This window comes from Serinus canaria, chromosome 13 (assembly GCF_022539315.1).
Source record: "Serinus canaria isolate serCan28SL12 chromosome 13, serCan2020, whole genome shotgun sequence".
NCBI lineage: Eukaryota > Metazoa > Chordata > Aves > Passeriformes > Fringillidae > Serinus > Serinus canaria.
The window spans coordinates 13,281,430-13,301,472 of NC_066327.1; the positions used below are offsets into that span (position 1 = coordinate 13,281,430).

General features: G+C 41.8%; 1 protein-coding gene across 1 annotated transcript in view; it reads left to right on the top strand.

Moving 5' to 3' along the window:
• SGCD (sarcoglycan delta) overlaps nt 1–20,043 on the top strand; it is a 307,428-nt gene that overhangs the window by 28,386 nt on the left and 258,999 nt on the right. The gene's annotated exons all lie outside the window — the stretch shown is intronic.

Consider the following 20,043-nt stretch of genomic DNA (forward strand, 5'->3'; position numbering starts at 1 on the left):
TAATATTGGTCTTATCCTTCCTCTTCCCCTTTTTCCTCTCCTCTTTTTTGTGCACCTGAGCAGGACATGCATTCACTTGCTTTTTGGCAGCTGGGGACTTTCCAAGCTCAGTGTGAGTTTGGCTTGATACACGTTTTTCCAAGGGGGAAAGATATTCCCTGCAGGGGAATGAGGGTGGTTGAAGAGCATCTAAGCAGTGAGGGTGGGAAATGGCTGTGGCTACAGGCACTGCCTTCACAAGAGATCTGTTATTTTCATTTTGGCCTCGAGACTGATGCACATTGCAGGCACTGGTACATCCTGAACATCAGACTGATTGACTTCTTGGAGATCCACCTGCATTCCAGCATATGGAACCAGCACCTTTTCATTTAGGTGGCAGTCTTAGCTTCAGTGTGGATGAGGGGAGGCTGAGACTTCAGAGGCAAATGAGTTGGAGAAGCTCTTTTTTAGTATGTGCAGAATTAGTTTGATTGATCATATTTGACACCAGTCAGGGAAGAGAGAGGTATTCAGGCTGAGAGAGCAAGAACACATTCCAACTTGGTTTTCTCTTCTATATTCTTTGAATATGATGAATATTTTTTCCCCTCAGCTGTCATAGTCTTCTAATAAATGCTTTCCTTCCATTAAATTTTTAAAAATGAGATTCTCTCTGTAACAAAATCCACAGTTTAAAAATAACTTCTGTGATGTACTTTTATGGTGGCAATTTCAAAGCCTGTGGAGATGGTGCTGCAAGATGCTTCTAATCTAATAATGAAATGTGTATAGCACACATGGAGAATAGAAGAGTAGCTGGAATCAGCTTATTTTTCTTTTCTTGTTTTCTTGCTTCTTCAGCTCTTTCTAGTATCTTTCTCTTTTAATTGCAGGACAGGGCTGAGGAATGTAGAATTGTAGCTGTCAGAAAAACTAGAAGAAAAGGTCTGTTTCCATAATCTTGCAGCTTCCTCTGTTTCAGAAGCCTGCTGGAATCACTGCACCCTCTTTTCAGAAAAGAGCAGCATAGCCTGCTTCATCTCTAACTGCTGTCAGCTGTTTAAGCTTTCCTTTCCCCAGCCCTCACTCAGAACATGTTTTCAGCTCAGCCAGGGATGTTGTTACTAACTGGTGAACAAACCTGAGTACTGAACGTGGTGAATGGTTGACATTTTTAAAGGTAATCACAGAAACTCTGCATCCAGCAGCTGCTGAGGCTGCTCTGGATGCAGGTACCCCATCTGATGCCAGCAGTGAAGAGCCTGTACAGTGTCAGCTCGAAATGAGTGGCTATAAAATGGCAAAAAAGAAGTTTGATTTTCACAACATGGTCATAATTTGTGTTGAGCACACTTTCTTGACTGGGACACTAACAGGAGACACATTCCTGCTAATGCCTGCATATTCAAAGTGCTGTAGTTTGAAAAACCCCTCTTGCACAAAACTTAAAATACCACATTGGTAAGAAGCTGTCCAACTAATTCAACAAATTGCATCAACTATTTATTTTTCTTTATTTCCCATTTTGATGTATTTCTGGAGAAAGAAATATGGAAGATAACTGCTTCAGCACAGAGGGTGGGGGTTTGTGGGCAACTTGTAATACTTGGGATGAGCAAAAAGGCCATTGCTGCATTTAGAAAGGCAATTCATGTAAGGGGAGTTAAGCTCCTAACCCCATTTGCTTCTCTGGAAACACACTCTTATTTCAGAAGCTTTGCTCAATGCCTACAGTGCAGGCTCTGCTGTGGCTGTCACCATTCTGTGCTCTGCTGACTGCAGCACTGACACCTGGCCTCTGGTCCTGTTTTCTTGACCCAAATCTAGCACTTTACTTTTTGAATAATTCAATGTTTCTACTAAATATAGATGTTGAATTTTCTCGTGCTCCTATCTGCAGGAAGGCAGAATTGAATGGAGGAGTCCAGGCTCCTTTCACTCATCCTCACTGTTTGTGGTGGGACAGCCCAGTCCTGTGAAGTAGCAAGTGAGATTTTTCTCTTCTTAAAAGCAGAATTTATGTTGGTTTTGTTGCTGTGACTTAGTATGATTTCCTTTAGCTGGGTTACTACTACTTTCCAGACTGCCCCAATTCTCCTCTTGTTTCTCTGGGCTTTGAACTTGTCTTTTGCTAAGATCTTCCCCCATCTATGGGATGTTTTCTGCTGGGTGAGGTCCCTTAGCAGAGAGCCCTGTCAGCTCTCACTGTGCTGGGAGCAGATCTGCCTCAGGGGCTCTGGGTTTAATTGTTGTTTGCACACACTCAGATCTACTGACCCTGCAGCACACGAGTGTGAAGAGGAATGGAAAGGGTTTCACTTGTGCCTGACAGTGTGGATTTTTAGTGTGCACCAAAATGAGCTGCCTCTCTGAGAACAGCTTCACTGGGACACAGACTCTTAGAAATCCCAATCCTTTCTAGGGTGGCTGTTTCCCCCTTAGTTGTCATTTTGATGAAAACTGTCCTGTTCTGAGAAACAGCTTGGTTAGCCACCCTCTTCCAGTATTGTGTGATCCCTTCATCTGCATTGACTTTCATCTCCTGAGATGTTTGAAAAGTATTTTGCTGTAGTGACTGGAGTGGTGGTAGGACAGGAGGCTTTTAGGTGGATTTCCAAGTGGTTTTTCAGCTTTCATAGAGCCTTGCTGGATGGGAGGGCTGAGGGTCTTTAAGAAAGCAAATGCATTTTTAACTGCTCCATTTTTACTTTTAAAAGTGTTTATCTCAATAAAGCAGTGGGCTGTGCATCTACTAATAGCATTATTACATGGAAACAAGTGCTCAGTTACACCTCAGGATAGATCAGCTTTTTTGAGGTTTGCTGCCTCCTGTGAACTCTGACACAATCTGATTTAATTTGTAACAGCAAAGACTTTCAGTGGTTAATTACATTAACTCTAGGGACCAGCAACTTTGAGGTTGTTAATACATTCACTAGTATTGATGAGCTTAAACACCCAGAAGGAGCTCAAGTACAAATTCCATGAACCCCCCCAATGGAAAAAACTAACATCTAAACCATAAAGCCTGGTCTTTGCCTTCTATAAAGTGTTCCTTTTGATGTACTTCTACACATGTCCTAAGCTATTCTTTATGTTTAAAATGGATCACTGTAAAGTCCCCATGTGACAAAAAAACCCCCAAACCCCAAAACAAAAAACCAAAGAATTAATCCTAGACATCAGGATAACAAATCTGAAGGATTAATACATATTTCTGAATTTCAAGCTTTATAATTCAACATTTGTAGTTTATTTCATACTTTTTGTTCCTGGCCAGACTGAACATTTTTATTCAGCAGCTGCTCTCAGAGTAGGATTTGCTGAGCACTTTCAATAATAGTGACACTATTTCATTTCTGCCCTGGTGTTCTGGGACCACATCGTGGTGTTGGAGGCCACATCTTCCTGGAATTTTATACAAGAAGCAACAGAAAAGAACATTTATCTAACAGAGCCGCAACTTCACTGCCAACTAAAAAAGAAGAGCCAAAAGATTCTAACTTAGAATAAAAGTCAGCTGTGAACAGAGGCAAATATTTCCCCAGGCACAGGGCATCTCTCTGAAGAGAAATTGTTGAGAATGCAGATGGCTGCAGGAGAGTTCAGTGTGATTGCTTTGTGTTTCACAGGCACTGTGGTTTCCTGTGCCCCAGGTCAGCTCTCAGGAGATGAACAGCCAAGAGTTCTGATTTCTGGAAGACCTGTGGCAGCTCTTCACATGCCATCTTCAAACTCCTCCCGTTTGCTTTGCAGGCACAGTCACTCTTGTGAAGGATTCCTTCAGGGGCCTGATAACAGATGTGAGCATGGCCCCCTTGTGCAGCCTGACAGCACAGGGAAAATACTAGAGAAGAAGAAAAGAAACCTTTTTTTTTTTTTTAATTATTATTTTTTTTTTTCTTCAAGCTCAGAGCTGTCACATTACCTCTTCCAGTTGTGAAGGAGTCCTTGGCAGGACATCACATCTTAATAATGCCAAACATCATCTTCACCACAGCTCTTAAAAGTAGGCAGGGGCTCATAATCAGTTCAGACTCCATTGGGAGGCCATCAGCTGGATGAGGAACAATTGACCTTTCAGGAAGAGCTGTACAATTAGAGGAAAGCTAGATAAAAGTACAGACAAGATAGAGTGAAATTGGAAAGCAGCATATTTGTATCAGATAAGAACAGGAGGGTGCTGAGATATAGGTTCTCCCCATCTTCAGGCAGAGAAAATGCATCCAAAATCTACTTTTCAGGAAGTGGGTTCACCACAACTGTCTGCTCAGAAGAGTGTGATAAAATTAATGACTGTCCTTCAGTTTGATGATAAATCCATGTGCCAGTGGAGAAGCCAGTCACACACATGCAACACCATTAAACTCCCTCTTCTTACTGGCTTAACTTGACAGAACAGTCTCCTATATCCCTGCTTCACATCCAAGGCAATCTAGAAGTTGACTGAAAATTGTTATTAAATTTTGTGCCTCTTATTTCTTGCTCAGGAGAGGGGGAAAATGAGGATGGATGTAAGGAGGATGAGCACGAGGAGATCAGAGTGAAAGCATGGGAAGCTGAAATTTGGAGTCTCCAGTTGAGACTCTCTCAGGTTTGGCACATTGTAAAGGCCAAAATGTTCTGACCTGAGCAGGGGCCATTGATTTATTTCAGGGGCTGTTGTGGTCCTGGGCTGGAAAGAGAAAAGGCAGGAGAAGCAAACAGGCAGCAGAGTCTTCCTGATAGGAAGAGTGATTCCAGCAGCAGTACTTAATGAGCAGAAAAATCATTGATTAGCTGAGTGTAGTGGGCAGAATAGAGAAGAAAAGCTCTTGAAATAAGACTTAGAGCAAACTGTTTGCAAGATACCATTAAAGTCTGTCTGGTCTTTGATCCTAAACTTGAAGAAAGTAAAGGAAAGGGATAATTTGAACCAGTGGTCTGATGCCTTGAAAGATTTCAAGTTGAAGTGGAGGGGCAGAGTGGCACAGATGGAGAGAGGTACACAAATACTATTCATGACATTTTATCTCAAAATGTCAAGTGCTAAAGCTCTGGAAATATGCTTACATGGTAGAGGCAACACTGCATAATTGAAGCCCTGTGAGAGTTAAGGAAATCTGTACTTTCTGGCCTTTATTTGTTTAAAAATAAAAGCTTTGTCAACACTGTATGTACTGCTGAGTACATATGGCACTAAATCTCAGTGCAAAGTGCTGAGGTTTCAGGGACTGAGCAGAGATGTTCCCTATGGCACCTTTCCCTTTGATCTCAGATCTTTGGCAGCCTTTGACCTTACTTTACATCTTGTAAAGTCCTTTCCTGAATTCCTGGGTACAGGCACTGATGCCATTTTGCTCTGAAACAAGGGAATATATGTAAAAAATGTTGAAAATGCTCATGTGTGGAGTAGGTATATGAAAAAATGATGAAAATGCTCGTGTGTGGAGTTGGTATATGTAAAAAATGGTGAAAATGCTTATCTTTATTTTTATCACTGAGGAAACATGCATCACTGAGTATTGAAATGTTAAACCAAGAAGTCTGTAAGGGTCCTAGCTCAGCAATCTCTCCCAGAGACAAATGAGTCTTTTGCTTCTTCAGCTCTTTGGTACCCCACAAAAATGTGCCCAGATTTCTACAGGAGTGCCCTTGAGAGAGTCTGGCCTGGGAATTGGTTCTGGATATTCCCCACCCTCTCATGTTCTCCCAAGGCTTTCCTGACCCCTGCACCACTCTTGGCCAGAAACTCCCCTCCAGAAATGCTGCTGGGCTGTCGGCAGGAATCCTCTGCAAGAGCAACAAACGTGGGCCACGCTTCCCTGGCATTGGAGGGAAGCCTGTTAGTGTCAGCTGCATTAGAAAGATTGTTCCAGAACAGTTCATCCATGTGTGAAGCTGCCCCTATAGCTCTGCCAAGGCCGAGGAGCTCATGGAGATCTGCTGGCGGCGGCTCTTCCCTCCACCCAATTTTTCCAAGGTGCTGGAGGTCAGAGAGGAGCAGATAATGTAATTTGCTTGTCTGAACCGGTTCTTCTGCCTTGTTTAGTGTAGCTGGAGAGTTTTCATGCTGTGAACCAAGCTTCAGGGGTGAGATACTGATACTGCAGAATTTAAGTGGGAGAACCCATCTCCCCACCCTGCAATTCGCCTTCTGCAGATAAAAAGGGGGAGGAGAACTTGTTGCAGGCTCTTCCCTTTGGAAACTCTTCAGCATTATAAATCACAGGTAGACTTTGCAGTGGGCCTTCCTGGTTGTTTACCTTTAGATAATTACACACCATGGGCTATTTTCTCCCTCTCCTTTGGGGAAACTACTGTGGGAGTTACTTTGGTTTCTTTGAATTTGACCTTTGTCAGATTTGAAGGAAAAAAAAAGGTTTTCTCTTAGTCAAAGTAAATTAGGTGGATTCATTATAGCAACTCAGAGGATTAAGCACAATTACTGGGTTTTTTTCCCCTCAGGGTAATGATTTAATTGCTTTATTTTGTTTTGTTCATATCCTGAGGAAAAAAAAATTATGATAGTAGAAGAAAATGCCTTTAACTATTCTTTTCCATAGAGTGTGTGCTTCTGTGTGCCTGGCAGAACTTGCCTTGTGCTAACCTTGTCCTTCTTGTGTTCTACTTACAAATTACACTTCCTAAAATTTTAAGGCTCTGTGTGTGTGTGTAGGTGTCTGTGTATATATGCCAACACACAAATATAAAATATATTATACAAGCATACATAAATATATGTTTACATAAAAATATTTTTGTGTATGTGTGTGTGTCTGTATATGTACACACACATATAAAAATAAAATAAATGCTGGCTTTCCCTTTAACTTTGAAAGTGTTTTGTTTTCTTTCAGCTCCAGCAGACTGGATTGAATTACAACTGAATTGAATGCACTTCTGCAGCACCTTCCCTCAGGGATCTAAACCAATTTTCTCACCATTGCTAAATGCTGAACTTCCCCTGTACCCTCACAGAGTAAGTAGGATGCTGCTGTCTGAGCTCTAGGGTAGGAAAATTAGGAATAAAGTGTTGAATGCAGCATACTGGAAAAGAAAGCGATAAGATATTTGGCTCTTGCTTTTGAATATTGGTGTGTGTTCACACAGTTGTACTTTTCTGGGGAAGTGAAGCCTTGCAGGATGTAACCTGACTATGGGAAAAGGAATAGCAATATTCACCCCTGTGGCAGTGTGGCTGTTTGCTCAGTGCTGGGCACAGCTTTGGGATGGAGTAGGAAGGAACAGTAAAAAGTGTTTCTGAGAAATATGGAGTGTGTTTCTGACTTGACCCCTGATCTGTTTTAGCTTGACCAGTCACACTGTGGGTTCCAGCTTCTGAAAAAAGGCATTTAGAAGTCAGTTCAGGGAGGAGAGGGGAAGAAAACAGCTGCAGTTCTCAGGTGCTTGTCCATTGTAGGCCAAGGCCAAGGGAGCTGCCCTGCTCCTGTGTCAGATCTGATGCAAAGGGTTCAATATAAGGTGGCAGGGACAGAAGATTTGCCTCCCAGATTTTTTTGTTCAGGTTCTTGCAGAGCCATTCTGTGTGTTTAACAAAGGGAGGGTGTGATGATATTCACCACCCTTTGGTGATTCCTTGGTGGTTGTGTTCCTAATAAACTGTAAAAAGAAAGCTGACTGCAGGAAGGTTGGTGGCTAGGTTAATATACAGTGTAGTGGAGTCATTTAAAATAATCCAAGCAAAGAAAGGAGATTTATATAAAAGTACATTTCCATTACTTGTGCCAGAGGCACAGTAATGTCTCATCTAGCATAGCAAAAAGCTAACAACATTATTCTTGTTTCTCTTTGTAGCATCCATAGCCTTTAGTACTGCTATCCTTTGTTAATTTTCCAAAGTCTAGTTGTTAATTAAGAGACATATTTGACTCAAAGGCAAGTCTTGAGTGAAAAGAGCTCAGAGAACATGGCAGGAGTCTTGTGTTTTGGGGTTTTTAAATTATTTTTAAAACAACATCTAATTTTGAGCGTGTCAAGATCCAGTTAAAATTTTGATGAGTGGGATCCAAGCTCCCATCATTGTCCTCAAGTCAATGGCATTTGGTCTCTTTTTCTTAGCTGGAACAGTAGGACAGGTCTAATTTTTGGGTGGATGAAAGAAGTCCACTTTAAAGCAAGGAAAGAAGACTACAAGTACAGTTAGGTTTTTGTTTCCTTCCTCTCCATTTGTTCCCCCAGTAGATTCAAGATCAATCATTGAATACCACAGGTATGGTAGCACATTTAAACCCACTTTCTTTTACATTTTTCTAAGGGCTTAGCACCTGGTGAGCACAGAAGTAGAGTTGCTTCTTAGCAAAGTCTGACTACTTGCTTTGGGACTGAAATAGAAGCAGCTTTCTGCTAAAAATCAATCCCAAAGGGCCAAGACTAAAGTGTTTTGTATTCCCATTACTTGGAATGGAAATTTTCCTTACTAAGGAGTTTGGCATTGGGATTGCTTAGAGAGCCAGGCACTCCTTTTATGTAGGTCCATTAATTTCGATTCTGCTAAATGTGTATTCCTAATTGCAATAAGTCAATGTGCCTAAAGAGATCAGAGGAGGGAACTGATCCAGAAGGGGGAAAGCTTGTTACTGTGTGCTTTGAAGCTGTGAGATTGAGTGACCACATCATCTTGGCTGTGACTTTCAGATGGGTAAAGTGAATGTATGGCTTTTAAGAGATACATGCTATAATTAATGATTAATCAGGGTCCTTTGTTTTGCACAACTTTCAATTCTGCAGTCAAGGCTTGTGTGTATAATGAATGGGTTTTATTTTCTTTGTTCTGCAACTTGCCTTTGCTGACTGCACCTCTTTGCTCCTGGTGTCTGGAAGCTCTAATAAATTGAGGAGTTTAGGCAGACAGTTCCTTAGGCAAGAGCTCTCCCTTGGCTGGTTTTGCTGGTGAGACCTGCCTAGACTATAAAAGACTCAGAAAAGGGGACAAGCTTTTTTGGCTGGAAGGCCATAAGGGAAGTGGAACAACTTTTACATCCTTCCTTCATCTCTTTTCTTGGATATTTAATTGGCATTAGGAAACAGAGCAGGTCATTGGATTAATAAACAAAAAAAAGTACTGTTTGAGTCAGAAATACCCTTAGGAATTCTCCTGTTGGTAGTGCTTGTACTGATGTTATGAATTCCAAGATATTTAGTGGTTTTTAGAAATACCTTAGCTGTCAGAGTGGTGTGATTAAGCAAAAATCTGAGCTCTCATCCTGAAAAGATGCTTGCCCATGTACTTGGGGAGAACAGCCTGAAGATGTGAAGCTTTGGATTTGAGTGCACAAACAGAGCTCACCAACCAAATACAAAGACCCCCACAGCTTTCATTCCTGTGGTGTTACTGTCTTGAATAAATATCCAGAAAGTAGTGGCTTATAATTTTGTGTTTATTAAGAAAATATATCTTTCACCAGCTCCTGCTTCCTTGCTCTCAAAAGCCTGCTTGACTCATACTTAATGCCATAATATTGCAGGTCAAATAAGAGATCCTATATAACACAGTCCATTGTCATTTCCCAGGCAGTATTTGCATCAAGTCAACAGCTTGCAGTTGACTGGGGAACTTGCCTTTTTTTCCTGTGTTTGCCTAGAGACTTGTCCCTTGAAAACATGGTCAACAGCTGCTTCTCTCTTCTTTTTATTGTATCTCCCCCTTCCCATTTTTTTAGTGTTGTTTCCTGGCTAGAGCCTGTGACTTGGAAAGGAAAGGGTCAGAGAGGTGAGAATGGCTGGACTCCACATGCTCACAGAATTACCAGCTCTATGGTCATGGGAGGAAGAATCACAATGCTCCCTTCATCTTTACAGAGAAGAGAGGGTCCACTTAGAACCAGAAAAATGGTTTGGGCTGAAATGGATCTTAAAGCTCATCTTATTCCCACTCCCAAGCCATGGACAGGGGCATCTCCCACCATCCCAGGTCGCTCCAAGCCCTCTCCAACCTGGCCTTGGACACTTCCAGGGATGGGGCAGCCACAGCTTCTCTGGGCACCCTGTGCCAGTGCCTGTGACCCCTCAGAGGGAAGGATTACTTTCTTTTCAGCTAAACCTCTCCTCCTTCAATTGAAAGCCATTACACCTTGTTCCATGGCTATTTGCCCTTTTCCAAAGTCCCTCTCCAGCTCTCTGAGTCCCTTTAGGCACTGGAAGGGGCTTGAAGGTCTCCTCAGGACCTTCTCTCCTCCAGGCTGAGCAACCTCAGCTTTTTCAGGCTGTTTTCACAGCAGAGGTGCTCCAGCCCTGTGAGCATCTTTGTGGCCTCCTCTGTCCCCGTCCTCCTGTGTACAAGAGAAACCATTTGTAGACAAGACAGATCAGTTACAGTTTCCATCCTGTTAGCACATATTACTTCTAGTATGCCATCTAAAAAATCAGATTACAAACCAAATAGAGTAGAGGGAGCAGCAGGGGCAAAAATTGGAACCTGGTGGTTGAGTCTGTCATGACATTGCTGCCTTTTTCTCCTGCTGCACAAGGAAGGGAAGACACTCCTTGTCCACGGGGGATGGGGTGAGAAAGGATGGGCTCCAATTGCAGCAAGTGAGATTTACTTTTGTGACAAAAACTTTCTAGAATGAGCTATACCATTAGATTGCTTATGGGGGTTGTGGCAGTTCCATCCTTGCAGGTCTTTAAGAATATGTTAGAAAAACATCTGTCAGGAATGATAGCTGTAGAGCTGCTCCTGCTGTGGGGTATGGAGGTGGACTAGATAACCTCTGGAGATCCCTTTCAGCCCTGTTTTCTATGAGATCTAATCCAGGACTTTTCATTACTCTTCCTTTGAAGCCCCTAAGGTGACAGGACTATCACACTTCATTTTTACCCTTACACAATCTTTTTTGCTGGATGGTTTTTACTCATTCAGTGGTCTGGCTTCAGTTACATTTGTCATATGATTCCCTTACAGCCTCTATGCATTAATTTTTTTTTTTAGTCCATGCCCTTTAGGCCTTTTGTCTCTGTTTTTTAAATGGATCTCGCTGACTTTGAAACTTTCTGAAAGAAAAAGTTGCTGAAAACTTCGATTATTTTTTTTTTTTAATTTGAGGTTTCAAATTAGACAAAATGAGTTAAAGCTGCTGTTAACTACTAACATCACTTTCAGTGCTGCAGCAGACACAGGAATAGGAGCTGGTTTTGCCTTATTGAAGTGAGATAAATGTGAATAGGAGCAGATGAATGAGGTGGGGGGCTGCCCAGGACAGAGGCTATTCTGCTTGTTTGTCCAGGGCTTGGTACATCGTGGCCCTGAGCTGTGAGTGAAGAGCTGCTCTAATAACCTTATTTATGATGGGAAGCACTCGAGGGACCAGGTAAAAGTGTACAGGGTGCACGAGGTGCTGCTGTAAGGTATCAAAGAACTAAGGTTTGTGCTTTGAAGTGATAAGGGGGTGATTTAAAAACACAGTAAATTAAAAGATAACCAAACCAGTGTGATCCTCTTAAGTGCTGGGTTTTTATTCAGGAGTCACAGTGGCAGTAAATACCCTGCACAGTCCTCTCTCTCTGCCACAGCTGGGCATTTCACAAGCTGGTGTGAAACAGTAGGTTCCCATTATATTTGCCCTTTTTCATCTCTTCCTGACATGGAATTAAATTTATTCTATTATTGGTGTGTGATGATTTTTAAGTGGTTTCCTTGCAGGTTTGTTTTAGGGCTTCCCCGACTCTCAAATTTGGATTGGCAAAATGGGAGATTTCACAGTAAAAACGAAGGCATCAGGCTCGAGGTAAACAAAGGTCCTGCTTTTGTAGTTTTTGAGTTCAGCTCCAGGGTGCCTTGATCTGTGAAATAGTTGTGCTGATTCTGCCTGTGGCTGGGTGCAATTGCTCCAGCCAGAGCTGGGCAGAGGAAGGTGCTTGGAGCAGTTCCTGCTCTGGGTTTGGAGAGAAGCTCCAAAGATGCTCAGGACATTGTGCTCCTTCCCACAGCTGCCCACGTCTTCCTTGGCCCTTTTGTTGGCCTTCTTCATCTTCCTCCCTGGCTTAAACTGACAGTCAGAAGATGAGAAATCCCTGGGGGCGTTCTGCAGAGGGTAGTGATTCACTTGGCTGTTTTATGTTCCCCTGAATATTTGATGTCCTTACATGACTGTGAATTTGCAGCAGTGGAGCAGAGGGGCAGTGCCATGTGGGGTGTGACAGGCACACAACTGCCTTGGGACACCCCTGCTGCTCTCTGCTCATCTCTGCTACATGCTGCAGGGTTTTCCAGTTTAACTTGGGTAATAATGTTTAAATCATCATAGCAAACCTTCCTCCTCTGGACTTTATTATTAAAGTTTCCTAATCCAGTTACGTTATTTTTCTGAGGAGCTGACTATTTTTTATAACTAATTATTTTGTGCTCAGCTGTATGTTCTGAGTTCTGTTTGCTTCATGGCTGGATTTGATGCATTCTCTTTAATTATGCACTTTTAACACTAAAAAAAGGAGGAGAAAACTCACTTTGGTAGCTCTGGGCTGCAAGAGTTGATGTGTTTGCTTCAATCTGCCTGCTCCCTCTAAAGGCTCTGGAGCCCGTGGACCCCTTCAGCAAAGTTATGAAGGCAGAATTGGAAAAGCTTCTCTTTATGGAAACTTTGATTAATATTTTTCAAGGGGTGACCAGAGCTGCTGTGTTACAGATCTGTCAAATATCCTATGTACAGAAGGCCTGTCATCTGAATTTCAAAGTCAGAGCCATATTTTGAGAGACTTGCCCTTTTCATCCTATCTGGTCTGTGGGGGTGTTGCTGTGACTGAGCCCTGTTTGGCCACCTCAAAGCAGCCTGCCAGGCTTCCTTTGCCAGGCACTTTGAGTTTAAATATATTTCAGGCCTTTCAAAAGGTCACTCAAGGCTGCCAGCAGAACCTGTGTCTTAATTCGGTGCTGTTAGAACCAGAGAAAAATAAAATCTGCAATCTCAGGCTGGAGGGCAGGAAATGGTGGAATTATCAGAGGCTTTATAAAGTGCAGAATATGCTCTTGGTGCAGATTTCTGCTGTGGTCTGAGGCAAGCAGGAGGATCCCTGGGCAGCAGGGAGGCTGCTCAGGCACTGCTGTAAGCTTTGGGCTCCATCAGTGGGGGTCTGATTGCTGCCCTGGGACATGATCAGCTGCTTTCCTTTGCTTGCTGGGAAGTCAGGATCACATTTTTACCCTGGCTGTTCGGTGGTGTATCTTTCCAGGTGATTTGTACCTGGCTCTTGAGGCTCCCCACTGCTGTATATTTGGGTTTTTGCTCTGCAAGAAGGCAAAGGGAAAGCAGGAGTTGTGTGGAGGTTTGGGATCTGGATTAGGGATTATTGCACTGCTGGCTGTGCCTGGTGGGGAGGGGGAAAAGCTGAATTTGAGGTCTCAGTGGCCCATTCCCACCCTCTGCTGATGATCCCAAAGAAGTCCCCATCTTTCTCTTGCTCTCTGTCATCTGATATACTTCACTGCCCTACTGAACAAATTGTGTGGACTCCCACTAGACTGATAGGTTTATTTCTCCTTAATTCCTACTTGTAATCCTTCAGTTTGTTCTCTTATTTGTAGTCCAACATGGGTTCTTTTAAGAGTGGAAGGAGCTGACATTAGCAGTTTGAAGAGCCAAATAAAAGATTTCTTATAACAGTAATCAGCCTGGCTGATTTCCCAGCAGCATCCTGGCCTGCCAGGGTATGGAACAGGCAGCACTAGGGACAGAGTCTCTTTTCCACAGTTGGGCCTAATTTAATAATACTTTGTTGAATTGCATTACAAGTTGGATTCTGGGTTTTGACTGGTGTCTTGGAATGTGGTTTTTTTTTTGTGATCTGGATAATTTTATATTTGTTTGGAGGGATTTAATTTTGTTAGCATCTTTACCAAATAATCTGATGAATGTGAAAAGCAGCTTTAATGTGATTTTCTCATTGATTATTTTAATATAAAAGTTGTGTGATTTGAAGAGTTATAGCTTTGTGCTCACTTGCCATCTTCATAAGTAGGCCTTAGTTTTAATCTTGTAGGTTTTCAAAATTGAATCAGCAGAAATAGCAGAAAGTATGTTTACATTCACTTGCTATCTTATTAATGGATTTCAGCTTTAATCTCTCTGATTTTCCAAATTGTTTCAGGAAAAATGATGTCACCAGGATTTGGTTAGAGCATTCAGTTTCAGCTTAGCTCTTTTCTAATGTGTTAAATTTTCATATGCTAATGCAAAAAATGTTAACAATATGAACCTCTTCCTGGATCCTTACTTCCAAAAATACTTTGAAAGCTTTGTGTTAAGTTTACTGGCATTTTTTTTGAAATGAAAATCTTGGCCGCTAGTAAAACATACTTGTCAATTTGTAGTTAATTGCTGCATTAGTTCTGAAGTTGTAAATCAAGTTGGAAAGTAAATTTGCTATCTTGTATTATGCAGCAAAAAATAGTTGTTGCAGTAGGAATGCTGTCTGCTAATTCACTTGTCTCCTTTTAGCTAATAACTGCATTTATTCGTGTCATGCATTTTGGCTGGATGATCTCCATCTTGATACAATAATGACTGGAATGCCTTTTCCCCCTTCTGCAGGCTGGTTTCTGTGGAACAGGTATTTGTCCCAAACAAGAGGCAGATGAGTAAATAAGCCTTTAGGGCAAGCAGATAGGACTATGAATTTATTTCTATTATTCTTATTTTTAAAAATTTCTTTTAAGATTTTCTTCTTGTTTAGTTTTTCATTTCTTCTTTAATAATGCAAGGAGCATTAGTAAGAAAAAAAGTTGACTGGAAGGTGATGTTTTCTTTGATAAAATTATACAGCCCTAAAATGATAATCTCAGCTGAGATTAGTGGGTCTGCATCAGTATATTTTGACTGAACAGCAAGTAAAAAAAACATACTTACACCTCAATTTAGAGTGAAGCACCACAAGTCCCCTGTCCTGCAGTACATGTACAGGGCTCCCCAAATCGCCTCTTTAAATCCTTCCTCCTGGAATTGCAGCTCTGTGGGTGGCTCCTGAGCTGTCAGTGGGCTGTGAGCACCAGTGCCAGGGTCCCCTCTCTTGGAGGGGATTATAGGATCAGAGTTGGAGAGCACTGCACTATAACATGGTACTATTTTAGGAACATCTCAGTTTTTCACAGAGGGAAAACCAGTGGTAGGTGAGCTGCTTAGAAAGGCTTTTTATGCAGCTGAGGCTGAAAATGTCTGAGAATTTTTGTAAGAAATACAAGTTGTGTTTTGCATGCAGGGAGCAGCACCACCCCATATGCTGTAAATCTTTGCAGTCCAATGCTCCCCAGCACCCAGGTGTGCCTTCAGCTGGCTTTACTATTACCAGAGCAGAAACCAATAAAACTCTGCCAAATCCCCAGAGGGACTTGAGGAGATTTCTAGGAGCACTTGCCACATTTCATGTCTCCCAGGCAGTCACGTTGTGGGAATGGTGCAGGCTAAATGCCTGTGCCTTGCTGCTGCTGGCTTTCTGCAGGGCTGGCAATTGCCTTCCTTGCATCCCCTCCTGGGAGCCATCCCCTCCGTGTGCTGCCTTGCTCACAGTTCACTGCAGCAGCCTCTGTATTGCCCTGGAACTCTGCTTTCCTCATCACCCTGAGTTTTGCCTCTCCATTAGCAAGTTGAGTAAGGAGGACAACAATATAATTGGGCAAAATGTTCCTAAAGGAGCATTTCAGTTCTTGCTGGAGGAGTGGAAGGGAGGGGTGGGCGCTGACACCTGGGGGAGCGAGTGGCAGAGAGGAGCACAGGGTGGGAGCAAGGTCAGGTGAAGCTGAAATGATTTAAGCTCCTGCTTTCAAAAGCAAATGATCATTTTGGAGGTAAAATTCACCACTCAGGCTAAAAGTTAATGTGAGCTCTTGCAAGCTGTAACAATATCCTGCCCTTTATGAAGGCTGCCACCACTTAGTGAGGCGAGATGCTGAAAGCGTTCCTGAAGTGGCTGCTGGGGAAGTCAGAGCTGTAAACATCAGTGAGGGCAGGCTGCTGACCTTCAAAAAGAGTTTTCCTTTCTGGAGGAGTAACTCCTGAAAAGGCAGCCTGCTAACGAGATTTTGGGTGTTTTATAGTGTGCAGTGTCCATAATTTTAGAAATGTCTCTCCTTGCTGCTGGCACACCCTTTTTCATTCAGTGTGCATGGGAGATCAGCACCTTTTAAAAGATTATTTTGGAAATTACGTAGCACAGGAGTAAAAGTCTGTGAAAAGATTAAAGGGGAATTATTTGGGGGAAGGAAAAGATGACAACTTTGTGGCCAGAAAGAGAATGTGACTTGCTAACATTTTGAACAGCGTGAGGCTCTGCAGGTAATCTCTTTTGTGAAGGTTTCATTATATGACACAACTCACTACTTGGCTGAGCTTAATGTAGTAATAGATCAGTGTTCTTTCTTTCAGGTAGTGATGCTATTTAAGTAGAACATTCATTATATCATGATAACAGAGATCTTCAAAGAGCTAAATAATTGAAGCCAGGTGCTGGAAAAACAGTGAATACACATTGCAGTTTTAAAGCCTGCTATTGTGGAAAGCCACCTAATTGCATTCTGCTGCAATTAATAATCATCTTAATGGCTTTGAATATTTATGAATATATAAAAATAAATAAGAAAATACACAGGCTAGGAAAAAAATTTGGTTCATAAAATTTTATTGCTGGAAAGTAATTAAGCATGCCTCTAATCATAGCATCATTTTTCATTGTGGGTAGGTTTGGGTGGAATGAGAAAGTTCGGAAAAAGAAAATGTGACTGTTGCATAAATTAGCTTGTATGAAAGATTTCATATCACAGATATTAAAAATCAGTCACTGACTTGCTTCTCATTTCCCTGCCATTGCCTGTTGTGACCTGGGATACCCTGAGTATGGAAGGGGATCACTTTTCATCCCTGTTTCTCTGTGACATGGTGGTGAAGCTTTTAGCTTCCATCTTCTGGTCCTTATTGAACAGGAGGTCACAATGAAAGATTAGAGCAGCCTTTCCTGGCCTTTAAACAAATACTAATAATGTCTGAGGTTTGGAGACTAAAATTTATCTCCTGGGCCTGCTAATAAAAACACAGGATAAGAGCACAGGGAATATTGCTTGAAGTTTTGGCCCAAGTGGAATTCCTATCTGCTTTTATCCATGTAACTAGACATGTATTTGACTGGCTGAAGTTTCTCTTCAATCTGCACAGTAACCACTTACTCTCATTAGGAATTTTTTCTTCTTTACAGCCCTGTGCATTGCAAAATGTTCCTGCTTTGTTTTGACTTGACCTTTCATAGTCACTGAAAATCGATAGATTTAATGCATTTATTACATAAGGAGGATTCTTGGGATTAACATGCAAGGTTCAGTGCTGGAGTGAGAGGAGAAGGTGAAGAGTGGAATATTCCTGCAGAGCCAAGCCAGGCTGCTGTGGCTCCAGGAGTGCTCTGCTGCTGTCCTGGCTGGAGCTGGTGCCTGCCTGCTGATCTGGCAGCCCAGGACCCCCCTGCTGCCTTCTCTTCACTCTTTAACTTCCTTCAAAGGAGGAAGATTGCTCAGCTCTCTTTTCCTTTTTCTTCTTTCTTTTCTCCTCTGAAGAGAAATGACTTTTTCTCCTGCTTTGGTTGAGGTGTACTTTGTAGGGATAGGGAGTAATGGGACTTGAAGCACAGCTGGATATCATTTGGGCCGCAAAAAATATTGAAGTACTACTGTGAACTTTGCCTTGTTTCTGAGAATACTCTGGCTTTTGTCACCTGCTTGTTTTAGTAATAAGATTTGTGCAAATTTTGTGCTCAGTTTAGTGTTCCATAGCCTGTGTGTACTTACACATCCTTTCTGTTTCTGAGTCTAGCTACCCATTTTTGTGCAAATCTCTGGTTTGCAAGAGAAGCCACAGGATGGCTTCTCTTTAGCCTGCTGCCATACAAGTGCCTGCATGTGATGTACAGTTTCAGGTTCTTTGAAAAGGGAATAAGAAGTTTGGCTTACTATTTTGAAGTCTTTATTCCCAAATATGAACCTATTAGCTCATCTCCTCTGAGTGGCAAGTGTAAATGATATTGATTTCAGTAGGCTGGCTGAGAGGTACCTGATAACACCAATTTATGTACAAATACATTGCTTTTTTAAAGTCAACTAATGATTTTGATCAGAAGTTTAAGGTAGGCTTTTTCTTTAACATTTTATCAACCTATCCCTGATGGACTAAAACTAAAAACATGAATGTCCTGGCCCATCTTTTCTCTCAGTGTCTGTCACTGGGTTTTTAATGCCTCTTATTTATGGGTGCTGATTAGGAAAGCATTATTCTTGTGTGTTTTAAGCCAGTAATTTTCTCACTAATACTTTGTAATTTTTGAAAATATTGCAGACTGATCCCCCACCTCAGATGAAATAAAAAGTAACACTCAAACACAAAATCTGGGCATGGAAAGCTTCTTATGGCATGATCTGCTACAACATATTAAAACCAGAGTTACACACATGAAGAGTTTCCTTTCAGTGCATGACAACTCTCACACAATTGTATCTTGGTGTGTCAACATGCATTCAGATCTCAGCATATTAAGAATGATTTAGAAGGAAGCAGTGTCAAAACACATTGATCAAATTGTGGTGTTGCAAGATTTAAATATTTTTTTGCCCCCTTAGCTGCTACACAGGGAAAAATGCTTTGTGTAGGTTTAAAAAAAAATAAAAATCTGCCACCCTAAGTAACAACATAAATAAAATCTTACCCTGAACAAATCAGAAGTGGAGTTTTACAGCATTTTTGCTTTCTTGGGACATAATCATGTCTAATCTGCAATAACAGAAGAGCAATAGATGTGCACACAGAGGCAGTTAGATGATCAGTAATTGATTGTTTTCTTCTTAAAGAGCAAACTTCTTGTATACCAGAATGTGAGAGTGTTTTCCCTTTATGGGTCAGCATTGATTGTACATAAAACATGTGATAGAGGGTTTCTGAAAACAGTAATTAAAATTGTAGGGTTTCAAAAGTGAGTATTGATTATATTTCAGGGCCTCTCAGTTAAAAGTTAAAGAGTAAACACAGAGTTTGCAGAATGCTCTGAGGCATCAGGACAAGGAGGGCCTTGAAACTTTGAGTTCTACCTGGGTAGTTCTAGTCAAGAGTAGAACATCACCCACAATTGCATTTAAGAGAGGAACTTACATGCTTTCCCTCTTTGCTACTTCCAGCAGATCTTAAGTGATTAAGGCCCTTAATGAAGTCCTTAAGGCTTCCTGTGAAATGGGGCTTAGGTGCCCAAAGGGACCCCTCTGGTGCTGGGCTTGGCTGGCAGGCAGGGAGAGGGGATGTGCTGCCCCAAAGACAAGAGTTGGCCTCAGATGTTGCTCAGGTGGGGCATATCAAACATATTTTTGTGTCTCATTTTGAAAGCTTGGAACTATAAGGATCAGCCACCCATTGGTGTAAATCAGCAGGACTCAGAATTATGTCAATTTACACCACATCAGAAAGTAGCATGGGGGGGATGCAGTAATTTGTATAACTCCAGCTGCATGCTGCTAGAAGCAACACAGAATGTTTAAAAGATGTCTTCTATTCTGTTACCAGGAGATTGTGTTTAATTAAATAAAAGTACATGCTGGAGTTGCCTTATTAAGCACTTGTACGGAAGGTAAAAAATAAATTGTCCCCATGTGATGAATCAGTTCTTTGATTGTGAGACTTACAGCCTTGTCACTTCCCTTTAAGCAGGTGAAAACGGAGAGTGCAAATGTTTCTAGGAAACTGTGCTTATGTGATGTAATTGTTATTGTTGTTGGTTTCAGGGCACAGTGCTTTTGCTGCCTAAACCACACACACTGTCAGAGAGTCCCAAAGGGTGTTTTGGCTTTTGGTAGCACACAGGCAAAAATAATGTCAGATTGTTGAACTTGGATCACTGGATATCTGCCCTGAAAAATTTGCATCAGTAATTTAGAGCCCAAATGAGGTCATGTCTAGTTGCTAGCCTATTCCAGACAAATTATGTTTTTGCAGAAAAGTGTGTCAAGCCACTGAAATTTTGCCTCAACTGAAAATACTAACTGCCTTTGGAAATTAAGTTATTAAGAGTCCTTAAATTGGTGTTCTAGCTGCTGGTAGTCCTTGCCTTGCC